Genomic DNA, 19,633 nt, shown 5'->3' on the forward strand with positions numbered 1-19,633 from the left:
AAGAAGTAAAATGAGCCCTTAGGGTATCCCTCGCCTGAAAGTTTATATCTATTACTGGGGATATTGTTTAAACTTTGTCATATCTGAAAACTGTTTCGTTGTCTGATAGCAGGCTTATGCACAGAATTTATATTTTTTCTTCTAATAGTAATATTCCAAATCACCTCTGGCAAGACGGTTAAAGAGGCACTGTTGATCCTTCATAGCCTGCCTTTTCATTGAGATAGATATCCTTTCCTATCCCAAGAGACAGGTACCTTCTGTGATCCAGTGCTATTGTGCTTCTAACCTCTCTATTCCAATTAAAGCTTGATATAACTAAAATTTAGCTCCATTTTCCTTTCCTTGTGAGTCATAACTACTGATTCTTGAACCTAAGACAAGTACATTTGGGAAAGTGGAAAAAGCAAAAGCAGTAGTAGCATGAATAGCAAAGTAAATTATAGCTTGGGGAGGAGTTGGCCCTTCCCCAGAAATTCTGACTCTTACCCCAACTGGTTAGGGGTGGAGAAATAGACCCATTCTCTTACTCATAGGACCCCAAGTGTGGGAGTCATAGTTATCAGACCAACAGGCAGTACTGTCTCCTGAAAGATCACAGGACAATGTATGAGAATGTCAGTGACCACTGGGAGAAAACACAAATATATATAACCAGGGAGAAAACTAGTCCCTCCAAAAGTTGGCACCTTGAATTAATTACAGCTCTATTAAATTCACTTATTGAAGTATCTTCATCTTATTTCTCATCATTTTAGAAGTCCCAATAAAAACTAACCAATCTAATAAATTATAGGAAGATGCTAACAGTTGATTTTATTTAAAAAAAAAAGATTTCTTGCATTCTCAAACAGCTAAGTCATATAATCTAAGGTCCTTTTTAGCTCTTGAATTTTATGATTTTATAAGCTAGGATAATGTTTTCCACCCACAGGATCATGGATTTAGAAGTAGAATAGATCTTAAACATCAAACCCAATGTCTACATTTTATAAAAGAGGAGAGCAGGGCCTAGTGACTAAATGAAGAGTATTTTATTGAAGTGGACTGAATGCATGAGGAATTATCCATAATTCTTCATTCTTCCACTGAGAGACCTTTTCTGGGGCAAAGCCAAGACTGTGGAGAAAAGAGAGTGACTGACCTAATCTCTCTCAAGTTTCCCTTCAAATACCTGTAAAATAATGCCCCAAATAAACTTTGGAGCAGTAGAACTCATAAAAGGATAAAGTGAAACAATTTTTCCAGCCCTAAACAACTTAAAAAGTCAACAAGAAAGCACCACAATGAGAGTAGGACTCAGTCCAGTGCAATTAGATCCAACCACACTGGACCCCAGCAATCCAGGAACAGACTTTGGAAGCAACTGAATCAGCACCTGCAGTGGCTGCATCTGGAGCTCTCAGCCCATAGATGGTCAGGAAGTCAGACAACTGGTCAAAAGGAGATCTGGGATCCCTTTGCAGTCACTGGGGACAGGGGTCTGTTACTCTGCCTCTATTTGGATCTGGTCACAGTCCTGGGTAGCAGTTCCAGGATGAGGAGAAGTACTAGTACAGCAGAGCTTACAGTCACAGTGGGGTAGGGATCCTCATCACAGTCCTAGGACATAAAGGAGTGCTTGTGCTCACTCACAGACCAGAGCACAGGTCATATGAAAAGTAAGTAAACACATCTTGGAGTCATTAGACTATTACTACCTCCAAAGAACTGAAAGCTTTCTAGAGCCCCAAACTAGCTCTGAAAACATTTACACTGAAACCCTGAAGCTTAGGAAAGTGCGTCCTATCCCAGAATAGAGATTTACTTTAAATGGAATTAAAAGTCCAGAAATAGTCTGGATAAATGAGTAAACAACAGAAAAAAAATTCTGATTATAAAAAGTTACTATGGTGACAAGGAAGATCAAAACACACGGGAAGGAGACAACAAAGTCAAAATGTTACATTTAAAATCTAAAAGAAAAATAAAAATTTTCTCAGATCATGGAAGAGTTCAAAAATATTTTTAAAACCAATTAATAGAGGTAGGAGAAAAATTGGGAAGAAAAATGAGAGTGATGCAAGAAAATCATGAAAAGAATCAATAGCTTGGTTAAAGAAGCACAAAAAATACTAAAGAAAATAACACTATAAAAATCAAAATAAACCAAATGATAAAGAAGACACAAAAATTCAATGAGGAGAAAAAGAGCTTGAAAAGCAATATTATTGGTCAAATGAAGAAAAGAGGTTCAAAAGTTCGCTGAAGAAGAAAGAGCTTTACTGTTCTGGAGAATGCAGGCAGTAAATTTCAAAACTGTCATCAAACCATTCAATTACAATCAAATAAGACAAAGTGAAACATAATCTAACCAAATGGTCAATCAATAAGAATTTAGGTACCTACTATATACGAAATACTATAAAGATCCTAGGGCTACACAGACAAAAATGAAACACTCCCTGACTTCAAAGATAATACAGTTTAGTGGGACAGATGATGAGCATTTATATAAAGATACAAAAAAGAAATTTTTTTATAATAATTTTTTTTTGTTTTTCAACATACATGCAAACATAGGTTTCAACATTCACTCTTACAAAATCTTATGTTCCAAAATTTTCTCCCTTCCTCCCCACCTCCCACTTACCCTGGACAGCAATTAATCCAACATAAGTTAAACATATGCAATTCAGAAGAAAAAAATTTAATAAATATGAAATAATTTATGGAAAGAAGGCAGCAGTAATTGAAAATTCCATGTTTACTCTGTTATGAAATCTAGAACAAAAAATGTTTTATACAATCAGGTATATCTACTGATTATATAATCAAGAAATAAAGCCTATCTTAAAAAGGCAAATATTTTTAAAAAAGGGTCAGCAAACTATGTCTCCTAGACCAAATCAAGCTTACCATCTGTTTTTTACATATTTAGTTTAAGGGTCACACAAAAATAGGCAGTGGAGAGCCAGATTTGACCTACAGGTCCTTTCTGCTCTCTGCTTTAAATTAGGGGGAGAAGAAAAGAGTGGGAAAAGGGGAGGAGCAGAAAAAGGAAGAATAAAGAGAAGTAGAAAAATTACTTAGTGCTTCATATATTAAGGTTTTCACATATGATTTTTAACTTAGTTATGTCTTATTCTTTATGATCACATTTGGGGTTTTCTTAGGAAGGACACTGGAGTGATCTGCCATTTCCTTCTCCAATCCATTTGAGAGATGAGGAAACTGAGGAAACTGAGACAAATAAGATTAAATAACTTGTTTAGGGTCACACAGTTAAAAGCCAAATTTGAACTCAAGTCCAAGGCTGGCACTCTATCCATTGCACTATCAAGCTACCTCATTATTTTCTTTCTTTTTTTTTTTTTAGATTGATAAAAGAGGTTTATTATTAGATAAGCAAAGTTAAAGTATAGGAGAAGGTAGAGATAAGGAAGGCACTGGACAAAGGGTCCAATGGACAGAGGGTCCTCACATGGTAGCCATGTTTGGAATCTCTGCAAAGAGGGGTCCCCAGCGTGGCCTTTTTAAAAAATATGGAACGCTTCACGAATTTGCGTGTCATCCTTGCACAGGGGCCATGCTAATCTTCTCTGTATCGTTCCAATTTTAGTATATGTGCTGCCGAAGCGAGCACATTATTTTCTTAAGAATATGAAACTTGATCAGTTACAATAGATTTAGCTCTTCTCAGAAATATGGTGATCTAAGACAAGTCCAATAGACTTGGGATACAAAATGCCATCTGTATCCAGAGAAAGTGCTATAGGGATTGAATACAGATCAAAATATACTATTTTTATCTTTTTGTTGTTTGTTTGTTTGTTTCCTTTTTCTTCCTTGTGGTTTTTTCTCTTTTGTTCTGATTTTTTCTTTCATTATATGACAAATATGGAAATATGTTTAAAATGATTGTATATCTATAATCTATATCAAATTGTTTGCTGTCTTGGGGGGGGAGTAAGGAAGAGAGGGAGAAAAAAATTTGGAATTCAAAATTTTACAGAAATGAATGTTGAAAACTATTTTTACTTGTAATTGAAAAAATATAACACTATTCAGGGAAAAAAAAGAATGTCATATTTGGTCAGAATTGGTCATTCCCAAACATGAAATAGAATAAATATTGATGTTTCCATCTTTTATCATTTTTATCACAATTTAATAGAAAGTAGGGTCATGCCTGAGATTTTAAGCTGAATTTATTGAATCATTAGCAACTCTGAACACTTTTCCTAAGGGTTGCTGATGGTTTATGCTTCTTATTTTGAAAAGTTCTTTATATCTTTGATGACTAATCTATTTGAAAGAGGCCCTGAATTCAGTCAGTCTGAACATTTATTAAGTTTCTACTATGTATTAGACCCTGTGTTAAGTATTAGGAATGCAAAAATGAAAAAGAAAGGTAGTCCCTTGCCCTCGAAGGTCTTCTGATATGATGAGAAAAGATAATTACACAATGGGAAGCTGAAAAGGAAGAGAAAGAAGGTAGAGAGAAATACAAAGAGCAACCCTGGCTTTACCTTAGATGGAGGCTCTAAACCCCTTTAAAAAAAATTTAATCTACCTTCCAATTAGAGGGGCAAAGTATACTGATGAGGTATCATATCAAAAATTAAAATATAAAAAATAAATTTTCATGAATTACTAACAAAATTTTTAGATACTAGATTTTTATCAGAGAAAAATGAAAATTTTCAAGTTCTTACATATCTCCTTATTCTAGATGAATTTTATTTTCTTTGGGGAAAAGCTTTTAAGTTTTATATAAAAACAATGGACTTTATAATCAATATTACTCTCAATATCACAGTTGGTTAAGAATCACAGAATTTCAAAATTAGGAGGCACTTAAAAGGTCATTCAGTTCAAACCACACCTGAAGAAAAATAAAATTTATGACAGTCAAGTTATTATCAAACCTTTGAAGACTTCCCTTGTAGGAAAAACATCTCCAAAAAAAACACATTCCACTTTCAATCAGCTTTCCTTATCATGGTTTTGAAACATAAAACTTTTTACTATCCTCTAATATTCTGTGGTATACCATGTTGTATTTAGGTTGTTTTTCCACTTAAAATTCATTATGGTACATGGTATAAAATGATAGCTGAACTTATTTTGCACCAAACAGTATGCTGAGCAGGTCTGTTGAAAAAAAGGATTCCTTTCCTAAGTAGTTGGTGTTTTTGTTATCCTGACAAATCTTTATTTGGAAGACTTTATAAAATAGTTTGAGGGAACAACACAAGAACACATCAAAATATAATATAAGTTGGGGTTATCATTAAATTCAGAGTAGTTGTTAACAGAGTAGCATAGAGAATTGAGCACAGAGATTATTTCTAAATGGAAGTGTAAGGAAGGATTTATGAAGGTTAAACTTCTGAGCCTTGAAGGAAGAAAACATCCTTGAACATCAGGCAAAAGGAACCTACTGAAGAAAGGAGAAATGATACACTGATATCTATATATCAGAAACATTATTTTGGAAATGTGAAAATGAAATCTAAAGACAGGCTCAGCTCAGAATCTTCTAAAATAGTCTAGGCAAGAAAATGTGGAGGCCCAAATTAGAACAATAAGGATAAAATTGGAAAGGATGTAAGATACACCATCAAGGTATTTTCACTAGATAAAATTACAAAATACAGTACAAATATAGATTCATGGTATACCATGTATTCAAATTTCACCACTTATTTACTACTTACTGTCTATGTGATCTTGAGCAAATCATTAAAATATCAGAACCATAGTTTCTTCATCAGTAAAATAAGGAATGGAGGGGCTAAACAAGGTGACCTTTAAGTTACCTTTCAGCTCTAAATCTAAGATCCTATAATTACTTTTATCATTATTATTTATATCTTGTTCAGACTACGATATGCATTTGGTCCATTAGCAATACATCTCAGATACACCACAGAAAAGAACAATGAAGCAGGCATAGCATTGAGTAGAAGAACAGGGTAGATTGCATTTAGGAAATTACACAATGCTTTTTAATGATCCTACACTTTTCCTTGATATAAAAATCCATCTTTTTAATGCTAGTATTCATTCAATGATACTCTAAGACTCTGAATCATAAACTATCACAATTACTGAAAAATTATAGTTGCAGGTCACTCAAAGGGCAATGGAGAAATACATGGGAGAAATGAATAGGTAGGAAGATATTATCAGTGAAGAATTTGGACAGAAAAAGTAGTATAAAGAATATTATCAAAAAATATATAATTAGATAAAGAAAATCATGAAAAGAAGCCAGCTTGTGGATTACACACAAAGTACAAGGATGTAAGGGAAGGATCCCAGGACACTGAGTAAACCCCGCTGGGAGAATGTATAATAAGGGGACACAATTAGAAGTTATGAGATCATCATTAATGGGAATATCCACATAAAAGACAACATCAATCAACTGAAGTAAAATTATTATTTTTAAATGGAATGGATCCATCAGCATTTCTGTGGTTGTTAGTAAAAGGCATTAAGAGAAGGGATATAGATAAGAAAAAAAAAATCTCAGAGTAGAAGGGATTAGCACAAAAACTATGAGAGAAGAATGGCAGAAATGCATATTCTCAAGAATAAAAAACCTTTTTTATTGTCCTAGCCATGATTAGCTAATGAGGGACAGAAAAGAAAGGAAAGGTATTATCTATTTCAAAAGATGTATGCAGTTGTAGACAGGAAGTGCACAGCTGTCACATTCTAAGTTCATCAAATTAGTAGTACTACATGCTTGAGAAAGGGGGGCGGGAATGGGAGAAAGAGAGAGAAAGAGAGAGAGAGAGAGAGAGAGAGAGAGAGAGAGAGAGAGAGAGAGAGAGAGAGAGAGAGAGAGAGAGAGAACACGAGAACAAAGTCATGAGGACAACATTCTGCATTCTGTGGATTCTGGAAAATGAAGTTGGGGATGCTGCAATTTATTTGTTTTGCACCTGGGTGGCTTTGCCACATGGTTTTTCCATAACCCCCAGAGACATCACAATTAAAGTATACCAGAAAGGGCTAGGACTAAGATCAGTAGTGGAAATTAAGTTAAGGAAGAAGAACACGGAGTACAGTTCAATTGACCTTCTGGCCCTACAGACACGCAAGTCATTAAATTATGTAATATCAGGAGACTCAATGTTCCCAATGTAAAATGATAATAATAAACTCTCCCCCTTCAAAAAAGAACACTTTTCACCACTAAATATCAATGAACAAAAACTTTATTACTGAATCAAAATTATACTGAGATTAGTGTTGAATACAACAGGACATATTTAATGAGAGAATGAGTCTTTTCAATGAGAATGTGTCAGTTTTCATCATTTTCCCCTAAATTAAAATTTTATTCACTGCTCAAATAAAGACAATATAGGAGGAACTGAGTTACACACAGAGTCATTCTTTCTATGCATAAAACTAAAGAACAAAAGCTAAGGAAAGTTCACGAACAGCTCACAGCTTCTCCTCAAAGAGGGAAATAAAGAACTTTGGTGGGTACCCTCTTCAAATCACCAAAGATGTTATTTCAGTTTGCATTGCTCACTGTGAACCAAAGACAAACATGAAAGTAGTTGTGGCTTATGGACCAACATCTATCATCCCAATGGATGAAGAAGTCAAAAAATTCTATAAGGAGATATTATAAAATAAATCAACCCATATGTCAGTATCCTGCAACTTCTTAGTGAAGGCAAGTAAAACAATAGTGAAAACCATAGTTAAATATCAAGGAATGAAGAGGCTCAAAGCCTGTATTACTGCAAATACTTTCATCAACAAGAGATTCAAAAAGTTTTATACCTGAAGTTGAATCTCTCCTTGCTATATCATCATCAACACACATGGAAGTCCAGAACTATATGTTCTATATCACAGGTCGTCCAAATTATGACCTGACCCAAAGCACATGTATATCTCTAGGTCTATATATATATAAGCATGTAGTTACATATATGTGGGGGGTATAATTATTTTAATATATAGATTTGATTGTATATATGTATGTGTTATGTATTTATAGATATAGCAGAAATAAATTACCTAATGTTTAAAGGGGTTTTGTTTTTTCTAGACTCCGTGATTTCACTGATATAAGGAACTCCAAGTGAACAATTCCTTCCATCAGTGCAAATTAGCATATGCTTTGAAACATGGCATTTCCATGTCTATGTCTCCACATGAGCATACTTCATGTAGAAATAATGGCCACTGAGAGGTTTAAGTCTTGTTTGTTTTTTGCCTGAAACATATATAAATTATATGTTTCAAAGCACATGCTGATCATCATTGGTAGAGGAAATTTAATCACTAACAATTTCCCATACCAGTGAAATTGAGGAAGGGTATATTAAAAAAAATAAGAAAGAAAGAAACAAATTATGAGTGTGTGAGAGAGAAATAGAGGGGGGAGAAGGAGTGAGGGAAGGAGAGAAACAGACACACAGAAAAAGACAGAGACAGATACAGAGAGACTAAGAGAGACAGAATGAGAGAGAGAAACAAAGAGACAGAGAGACACAGAGAGACAGAGACAGAGACAGAAAGACAAAGAGAGACACACAGAGACACACAAAGACAGAGAGAGAGACAGAGACAGAGAGAGACAAAGAGAGAAAAAGAAAGAGAGAGACAAAGAGAGAGAAACAGAGATATAGAGACAGAGAGAGAGAGAGAGACAGAGAGAGAGAGAGACAGAGACAGAGAAAGAGACAGACAAAGAGACACAGAGAGAGAGAGACAGACAGAGACAGGGAGAGACAGAGAGAGACAAAGAGAGACAGACAGACAGAGAGACAGAGACAGAGACAGAGAGAGACAAAGAGAGAAAAAGAGAGAGACAAAGAGAGAGAAACAGAGAGATAGAGACAGAGAGACACAGAGAGAGAGAGAGACACAGAGAGAGATAGAGAGAGACAGAGACAGAGAGAGACAAAGAGAGAGACACACACAGAGAGAGAGAGACAGAGAGACAGAGACAGAGAGAGAGAGAATACATATTTAAAGCCAATGGGTAAGATGGGAGGGAGTCCATACAAATTACACATCTGGTGGTCTAGGTCTGACGATGTAACATATATTTTTGTCTTTCTTAGAATTGTCAATTGTTTTCATCATCCATTTTAAATTTGGTCAATTTCCAAGAAAATTACAATATTATACAAATTTCTGTCAATATCACAAAAACTACTAATTATCTATTAAGAACAGAATAGAACTACATATATGTAACCTATGCTTGTCCAGATTGCCTAACATGGAAGCCTCTTTATTGCCTACTGTGTGGATAGGATAGTCTGTTTCTTGTCTGCCTGTCTTCAAAACTAGTGATTCTGAGCAGTTCACTCTTTTTGTCTTTAGGGGCTACATTCCTTTTCCATTGCTCTTTTTGCTACTGTGCAATGAACAAAACTAATGAGAGGGTAAGGACTTCCCTTCCCTTGCTGTCTCATTTACCCCAGCTCCAAGATTCTTTCCTGTGTAGTTTGTCCTCCTCATTTGGAGGTGCCCTTGGTGTTCAAGTCATGGAGGTCTTGGAACCAAGATTGGAGAGTGCCGCTGGCCAGCTCAGTTTGAAATCCTTGAGGAGCCAGGGTGCCTGTGTTCTCAAGCCTGAGAAGAGTTTAAGATTTGCAACTGGGACTATGAACCTAATCCCCTTCTCCTTGGAAATGAATTTACACAACAAAGGAGGAGGAGGAGGAGAGTCTCCATCTTAGGCCATCTGGAATGTCCAGGTTGCATTCAGTATGTTTTACATGTACACACATATACATACATACATGTGAATATTCACATATATATAAACTGTTCAGTGCAATTACAATTCTAAAGAACAGCTTGTGAATTCATGCCATTTAAGCATTCATGAATATTCTGAGTTCTATGCAAGCATTCACTTATATGTACTTTGATAATATGACAGTAGAGCTTCAAGCTTCTTGAACTTATTATCTTAAAACAAAGTTTCTTATGAATATAATTACACTTTGGGAATTTGGGGTACAATTTCATTTTAATATAGTAAAACCCCAAATGAGGTCATAAAGAGTTGGGCATGACTGAAATGAATGAACAACAGCAAAAAAAAAAAAAAAAAATCATACTAAAATGTTATTCTTTCATTATAAAATGTTAGGTACTAATATTTATTTTAGAAAAACTTCAACATATTTATTCACATAGTCTTCAAATAAATAATATCCGATGTCAAAATTATTTTAAAATTTTAAAAATAAGATTTTGTAGAATAAAAACTTTTTTGAGGAGTTAATTTTAAATCTGTGTATTATACTACCATGTTTCCCCGATAATAAGACACTGTCTTATTTTTTTTGAACAGAAAAAATACCAGAGGGCTTATTTTCAGGGGAGGGCTTATTTTAATGAACATTGACAGCAATTTTAATAAACAGATAAATGTGAACAAAAAAAAGTACTTTTATTCAATAATGATCATGTGTCATCTTCTTCAACAACATCGTCATAAGTGTCCATACCCTAAATTCCGTCCTGGCTGTCTTGCGCCTCTATTTCCTTCAGAAGAAGTGGACCCAATCTGTCATGTCCAGCAATATAGCTCTCTTTAAATGAACATGTCGTGTCCAGGTAACCTGCTCATAGTGCCTTGGCGACACAGCTGTCAGTAATTTTATCCCATGACTTCTTCACCCAAGTCACGACTTCTTGCAGACAGGACTTCACAAAGTTTCCACGCTGATTTCTTTCCATTCTATTTTCAATGTAGTCATTGACTTCCATGTGCAAATGGTCCTTGAATGGCTTGTTTATTGCAATATCAAGGGTCTGGAGATAGGCAGTCATTCCTGCAGGAATCGTTACTTGATCTATTCTTCTCTCTGCAAGGGAGTTCTTCATTTCTTTAGCGTGGTGAGTGCTGGCTGAGTTCTTCTTTTATCCTCCATGATGCCCCTGAGTTCTTCTTTTATCCTCCATCATGCCCCTTTTATCCTCCATCATGCCCCCTCACTCCCGCTTACATACCGGGTTTTTATGTTGTCCTGCCTCAGCTCTCCTCCACGGCACTGCTCTCAATGGACCAGCAAGCAAATCACTGAGGAAGAACAGGATGACGCGCTCACTACTGCAGCTCAGATTGGATGCAGCTCGGAGCGCGGTGTGCGTTTCACCCGGGGGGGTAGGGGAGGAGGGGGACGGTGCATACAGAGGATACCGTAATGTAGCGTGTATCGCAGGGGATCACCTTCACTACAGTAGCAATCTCAATAGGGCTTATTTTCGGGTGAGGACTTATTTTAGAGGAATCTTACACAGTAAGGGGAGGGCTTATTTTCGGGATAGGTCTTATTATCAGGGAAACACGGTAGTATATGCACTATGTATATGTATATGTAAAAAGTTGCTATTTGTAAGATTGCATTTTACAAGTATTTGTTGTAATTATTATGAATTATTAGGATGTTATATATATGATTTGGGTGTGCTTTGTGTGTTCCTTAAATTTTAACTCTTGGGTATTTTAAGAATAAATGCTTTCTTTTTCTATTTCATGTTTTAGTTGTAAATCAAGCCAGAAATATTTGTTGTTGAGGGTTTTCCCACACCAATGCAAATTTCTTAGAAAAATTTTCTCCTCTCCCTACCACTGCTCTTACCTCCCTCTCCTTTATCTCCTCTCCTTTACCTTTTCCTTCTTGCTTCCTTCCCCTTTTCCTGTTTCCCCTATTCCCTATCTTGTCGGGAAGCATTCTCTCTCTCCCTTTTTTCTTTCTCTCCCTCTGTCCCTCTATCTCTCTCCCACACACACCCACATACCCATACCCATCTATATCTCAATCACTATGATTGTGTTGATGTGTATGTGTGTATTATTCAAGGTGCCAGCTAGCCAGCTGTGACAGAGCATGGTGGAGGGGAGAGGGAGAGAAAAAGAGAGATAGACCAGACAGAGTGAGAGAGAGTAATCTATATATTATATGTGCCTGTATGTGTTTTGACCGGTGTGTTCATATATAAATGTACATATAAAATGGATATACACACACATGGATAAAAAGTTCGTACATATATACACATGCACACATATTTAGACACACATATATCATGATAATGTTGTGTGTATAAATACACATGGCATTCTGTATGTATATACCACATATGCGTGTATTTATGTATCTGAGGTGTCTTTCATGATAGCACATAGAGAGATGGAAAGTTATTCATATATTTATGGATGTATATACAAACACTACACACACTGATATCTCAGCACTCACCTGCTTTAAAACTCATCAAATTCAGAATTTGAATTATTTCCATAATAAAAAATGCTTCAGCATTTGATGTTTGGTTGTTGCCTTGGTTGAGCACTAGAGTGTGAGGTTAGCCAAGGGCACCTCTCAGCCTCACCATAGCCACTGCTATTGCCTTCTGCCATGGGCAGCTCCTCTCCAGAGAAAGTACCCAGGACCATTGGCTGGAAGCCCAGGATGCTGATGTCCAGGTTACTGGACAAGCTTTCCCCACCTTTCCAAGGAAACTTGGACCAAGTGGGGTCAGAAAGTAAGTTAGGTCAAGAGAGGGAGAATCCAGCTGGGCTGGGCTGGCTATTTTCTCCACAGTTGTAAGCCCTACTTGCCCTTTGGGAACTGCATGGGAAGGGATGGCTAGGCTGCAGCCTGAAAATGTACTCCTTAAAGAGAAAATTCATTCAGTACTCATTTTCACCACTATAGTGTCTTCTGGAACCAATTAATGATGAGTAGTGGGGTACCATTGTGTGTATATATATTTCTTGTTTCACACATATATGTACATATACACATGTATATTATGTAAAATATGATCTAGCCATGTATATTTATTTATATACACAGAAATGCACATATATAAATGAATATATGCACATATATGGATGGACTTATTATATATACACTACACATAAGGTATAGTATTATGTATATGTATATAGTCTGTATATATATACATATATACACACACACACATATATATACACATATACATATATATGGTATTCTCTCCGTGTAATCTGCATCTCCTAATTAAATTAATAGCAATAAAATCATAGATATATCTGCAGTGCTAAGATTTTAAGATAAATTGATAAACACATAATAGATAGATATACAGATAGATACATATATAGATAAATATGTTCAAAATTGCATATGGCCCAAAGGGGAATGGATAGACACATGGTGGTTGGAAGAGCACTGTGCTAAAAGTTTTATACAAGAAATAGCAAAAATAATACTAATAATAACCCTTGTGAGGCAGCTAGGTGGAACAGTGAATAGAGCACCAGCTCTGAAGTCTGGAGGACCAGAGTTCAAATCTGGTCTCAGACACTTAATATATCCTAGCTGTGTGACCCTGGGCAAGTCACTTAACCCCAATAGTCTCAGCAAATAAATAAATAAATAAATAACCCTCATGGACATGTATAATTAGAAAAAGTAGTGGGCAAGTTAAGTAGTAAAGATGGGAGACAAGTAATCTAAGTATATTCAAGATATTATATGAACCTAAGGAAGATCACTGGTACAGTACAAAAAATGACACAGGAAAACATAAAAGTCCAGAATTTCATAAGAGAGAAAGAATAGGAAATTGCAACACTCCACTGATCCCAAGATTTTCCATTAAACAGAATCTCATCTTTTTAATGCCTGAAATCCTCCAGTTATGTTACATGGTTGTTAATCAAGGAATGATAAAATTTGCAGTGTATCAAAATTTCAGGTCACCCAAAAGGCAATAAAAAGTAGCATGAAGGGGTAGCTAAATGGCACAGTGGATGGAGCACCAGCCCTGAAGTCAGAGGACCTGAATTCAAATTTAGTCTCAAACACTTAACACTTCTAGCTGTGTGACTAGGGGCAAGTCACAGCCCTCTACTGCCTCAGCAAAAAAAGAAAGAAAAAAAAAAAAAAAAGCAGCATCAAGAGCATTAAGAAGCAACAGCAAGACATTAAGATTGCATTATGTACAAAGAGTACTATAAATAATAGTATCAAAGAAATATATGAGGAAAAAAGGATGGAAGCTGGGAGTAAGGATTAACATTTCCATAGCCCATGTGCTGCTTTGGTCTACACATAGACCAAAGACATTAAGGCCTTTAGGAAAGGTCCAAATATGTTCCCTTCCTCTCCCTATCACCCCAACCTCCAACCTTCCATCCCCAGCAATACCAGGATGTATTTATGGGATATTAAACAGAATAAATAAGTTAGGCTAGAATAAATAGAGTAGAATATATAGAACAAAAAGTATGGATGAACTGCTAACTACACCTTTGGAGGAAATGCCCACATAAGTGAGATCACAGAAGTGTTGAGGTTTTTAAATTATTTAAATTATTTTAATTTTAAAATTATTTAAAATTTTTATTCTGTTAAAGCCTTCAGGTGAAAAGAAACTTTTATCCTACATTGATTATATTTTTTATTTTCAAAATATATACATGGATAATTTTCGACATTCACCCTTATAAAACCCTGTGTTCTAAGTTTTCCCTTCTTTCCCCCAAACCCCTCCCCAGTCAGCAAGTAATCCAATATATGTTATTATGTGCAGTTCCTCTATACATATTTTCACAAATATGCTGCACCAAAAAATCAAATCAAAAAGAAAAAAATGAGAAAGAAAACAAAGTGAAATCAAACAACAACAAAAAGAATGAAAATACTATGTTATGTTCCAGTTCCTCTCACTAGATGCAGATGGCTTTCTTCATCACAAGACTACTGGGAACTGTTCAGAATCACCTCATTGTTGACAAAAGCCATGTCCATCAGAATTGATTATTGAATAATCTTGTTGCCATGTATAATGATCTCCTGGTATTGCTCATTTCACTATGCATATTTCTGCATATTTTACTATGGAGTTTGAATAAGATGAAAACATACTATTTTCACTTTTTTGTTGCTTTTTTTCTTTCTTAGGGTTTTCCCCTTTTCTGATTCTTCTTTCACAACATGACTAATGTGGGAATATGTTTTACATGATTGTACATGTATAACCTATATCATAGTGCTTGCTGCCTTGGGAAGGCAGGAGGAAAGGGAAAGAGAAAAATTTGGAAGCCAAAATCTTATAACAAATGTTATACATGAAATTGAAAAAAAAATACATAATACTATTAAGTGGAAAATAAATAAATGGATTTGTGTTTTGATCATTCTATCAACCAACCAATCATTCCCTTCTCTTTCTCCTTCCCCTTGGGCCTCTTAATTCTAAAACATAACTATATTGAAACTGACACAATTAATAACCCTGCAATAATCTCTAAGTGTTCAAATAAGAGGAAGAGTCAATCAATGCAGCAAACTTCATTGCTCTCTTATTAAGAAATTCTCACAATCACTACATAGAATTCCCAATCCCTCTATTTTTGTCCACTTGCATTTTTTATTTCCTTCACAGGTTAATTGTATATTATTTCAAAGTCCAATTCTTCTTGTGCAGCAAAATAACTGTATGGAAATGTATACATATATAGTATTTAACATATACTTTAACATATTTAACATGTATTGGTCTACCTGCCATTTGGGGGAGGGAGTGAGGGGAAGGAGGGGAAAAATTAGAACAAGTTTTGCGATTGTCAATGCTGAAAAATAAAAAGCTATAATAAAAAAAAAGAAATTGTCACAGCCATCCCAACCTTAGCAATAACCACCTTCATCAATCAGCAGCCCTCAACACCAAGGCAAGACCCTCCATCAGTAGAACTATTATTCCTCACAGAAGAGTCAGATGGTTAGCATTTTTTTGAGTGATAAAGTATTTTTAAATTAAGCTACATACATTTTTAAAGTATGTACATTTTTAGACATATTACTATTTCATACTTAATAGACTATATTATAGTATAAACATAATTTTACATGCATTGGGAAACCAAAAAATTAATGGGATTGGCTTTATTTTGATATTCACTTTATTGTGGAGATCTGGAACTGAACTTTCAATATCTCCAAGCTATTCTTATGTCATAAATGTCATAGGTCTAGGACTTGTTTAGATGAAAAGACCTGACAATCTTGTTTTCCTTGAGGTTTGGTCCTAAAATTTAGAATTCACTTTTTGAATTGTGTCAATCTGGAAAGTTATTAGTAGATAAGGGAAGAGACTCAGTTAATCATGTTCCCTAAAACAAATGAAAATGCCTTGAGGCAAACATGTCAAAAATGGAAAATGACAAAAATTTGAAGAGTTACAGGAAAATAGTTACATTCATATATTATTAGTGAAGCTATGAATTGGTATAATTATTCCAAAAAGCAATTTGGAAGTACACCCTAAGGTTACTAAACTAAGCATCCTATTTAACACAGCAATGCCCCAACTAAAGAGAACAAAGGAGGAAAGGGAGCCATATGTACAATAATATTTAGAGCAGCTCTTTTTGCAAAAGCAAAGAATTAGGAACTAAGGGAGTGCCTATCAGTTGGCTAAACAAATTATGGTACAAGAATGTAATGGTATTATTCAGCATGAAATTATTACAGTGATGGTTTAGAGAAAACCAGAAGATTCATATTAACTGATAGAGTATGAAATGAACAGAATATTTTATATATAAAATTTTGTATGTAATATTTTATATACAATATCAACACTTCACATACAAGAGACTATTTTATTTACAATAATATTAGGAAAGATTTCATAACTGATCAATGCATTGACAACCAGGATTCCAGACGATGAATGAGAAAGCATATTACCCACTTCCCAACGGAGAGGTCATGAACTCAAAAAAGCATAAATGTGTGTATCTACCCATGTTATAATTCATGTTTTTATACATTGTTATGTATATATACACACAAACATAAATACAAATTCACACAATATATGCATAAAAGGAAAAAATATTCCTTTGCATGATCTCTGAAATTTGAGGCACCGAGATAAAATAAAGCAATGACTCTGGAGTCAAGAACCACAGACACTGGCTGTGCTGTCACAGAAATGTCACACACTTTCAGCCTCAGTTAACTCACCTTTAAAATGGGGACAATAATAGCTCCTGATTTCACAGAGTTGTTATGAAGATCAAAAGAGATGTTTGTGAAGTATTTTGGGAAACTTTAGAGAGCTATATAATCTTAGCAAGTACGGTTATTGTTGAACCACAGAAATCCTCTCTCACCTGAGTGGAAGGAGGTCTGGGCTCTCAGGTGCGCGGAGGCGGACCTTTTTCTCAGCCCGCCCCGCCAGAGTGCAGCGTCGCCGCTGGGAAGGTGGCGCAGATCCTGCAGCTGCCGGCTATGGTCCGGAAGCTCCCGCGCCCTCCATTTCCACGGCTAGTCATTCGGCAGGCCGGCCGCTACACGCCGCTGGGCACCTTCTGATTCCCACGGCCAAGGCGCTCCCTTCTCTACGGACCGAGGGACACCCCCTCCGGGTCTGATGGGCACGGACGTCGCGGGCGCCGGCCCAGCCGCCCCCAGCGCTGGGCTCCCTCCAGGATGAGTTGGCCAGCTGGGCTTCTGGGCGGCCCCCTGTGCACTCGCATTCGTTCAAACTTTGAGGACCCTTTCAGACCCAAGATGTCTAACGATTTGCTTTACTTTCTAAAACTGCTTAGCAGCGGGTGAGACCCGGAGGATGATGGGGGGCTAAAGGGGAGCGGGAGGCGGCTGAGGAGGGCATTAACGAGAAGGGGCATTCACATTAGTCTGGAAGCCCAGGAACCCGCCAGGCAGAGGAGAAACTGAGCTGGGCACGTGGGGGCGGGGAGGAGAGGGAGATCCCCTCTCGCACCCCTCCCCCTTCGCACCCCTCCCCCTTCGCACCCCTCCCCCGCAATACCCACCGCGCACCTCACCCAGCAGTCTTTGGGACCACAGGCTGGCAGCGGACCGAACTGGGGAATTCGGGAGCCGCCGGGAGCCCCTCCTCCTCTTCCATTCAATCAGCTAAAGCGCTAGCTAAACTTCAAAGGGAACCAGCTATTAAATGTTTTAACTCTCTCTCTCTCAGCCAACTGAGTATATGCAAGTCAGGACCACTTGAAAACTCCTTCAAGAGTTGCCTGAGGCTCTGTCCTGACAGATATTTACTAGCTAGCTGCGTAATGCTGAGCAAATCCCTTAACAAAAAGCCTCAATTTTCTGTCTGTATGAAGGAATAGGAATGGACTCAAAGATTTCTACTGGCCCAGATCTATGATTTGCAATAAATTTAGGGGTCCTCAAACTTTTTAAATAGGGGGCCGGTGCACTCTCCCTCAGACTGTTGGAGGGCCCGACTATAGTAAAAACAAAAACTTTTTTTTGTGGGCCTTTAAATAAAGAAACTTCATAGCCCTGGGTGAGGGGGATAACCGTCCTCAGCTGCTGCATCTGGTCTGCGGGGGCCGTAGTTTGAGGACCCCTGGAAGAGCCTTGCATTTTCTGTTGTATTATTTCATTTGACCCTATGACAAAGTGCAGTTATTAACATCATACTCTTTATATAAAAGGAAAATATTTATTAAGAAGATATTCATTATTTTATTTTATATTTTATTTTCCCCAGTTACATGTAAAACAGGTTTTATATTTGTTTTTAAAACTTTGAGTTCTCGATTCTCTCCTTTTCTCCATCCTTTCCCTTCCACATTGAGAAGGCACATGGGAAGTTATGCAAAATATTTCCATAAAAGTCACGAGAATATATTCATTAAAACATACAACGGTAAGACATAGACTTTCAAGTTGAAAGTGACCTTAGTAGTGACTGAGTCCAACCCCTGCCCTCATTTTATAAAAGCCTCATTTTACAGTGCCAGAGAGGTGAAAGGACTTGTGGAAGTCATACAAGTAGCAAAGGCAGAGACAAGATTTAAGCCCAAAACCACTGATTCCAAATGCCACATATTATCCACTATGCCAGGCTTGCTTTCATCTGAATACTATTTGGCAAAGTGCTTTACCCACTTCATTTTATTAATTACCTTTCTCAAAACAATGTTTGTTCCCATTCAGATATATTCACTATGTGTGTGCCAGAACAAATACAACAGTCTAGCTAAATAGCTAAACTCTTTTATTAGAAAAGATAAATGATAAATTTACCCAGAAATACAGAATCCTAGTATTATCTGCATAGGATTCAAAGAAACTTAAGCATTTCTGGAGTTTATACAATATAAAGTTAATTGTATACAACTAGTCTAAATAATATTCTTAAAATGACAGTAACAATGTATGTTCATAAATATTTGCATTAATCAAGAATATTCTGAAATGGAACAAGCCTATTAGCATAAAAAACATTACAAGTACAAACTAAACTTTTGAGTCAAATGGTAATAGTTTTCAGGTGAATTTTAGAAAATAATGCTCACTATTAAACTACTTATTGAAATACAAGAGCTTTTATTTGTGCAACCATCACAAAGATTTTATATTTCTTGGTATATTTTTTCATTTATCTTTCTCACTTAATTATATCAACACATACTAATGTCTGTATGCATACATGTATACATATATATGTTTGTACATATGGATATATATAATGGGATATCAACTAATTCATTCAGGCCTATGAGCATGGATAGTGTCATTGAATCAGTACAGAGAAGAAGCTGAGGAGCCTGCTCTTGGGAGAGTTGTGATACCATCTAGTAGTAGTA

At 36.3% G+C, this 19,633-nt stretch overlaps 1 non-coding gene across 1 annotated transcript; it reads right to left on the reverse strand.

Annotated features, from left to right (window-relative positions):
- Nucleotides 1-3,518: 3,518 nt before the first annotated feature.
- On the reverse strand, nt 3,519-3,625 carry LOC127558410 (U6 spliceosomal RNA). Its single transcript, XR_007952806.1, has one exon. It is a non-coding gene; the product is annotated as a U6 spliceosomal RNA (small nuclear RNA).
- Nucleotides 3,626-19,633: the final 16,008 nt, after the last annotated feature.

The sequence above is a fragment of the Antechinus flavipes genome, chromosome 3 (assembly GCF_016432865.1).
Source record: "Antechinus flavipes isolate AdamAnt ecotype Samford, QLD, Australia chromosome 3, AdamAnt_v2, whole genome shotgun sequence".
In the NCBI taxonomy this organism is placed as follows: Eukaryota; Metazoa; Chordata; class Mammalia; order Dasyuromorphia; family Dasyuridae; genus Antechinus; species Antechinus flavipes.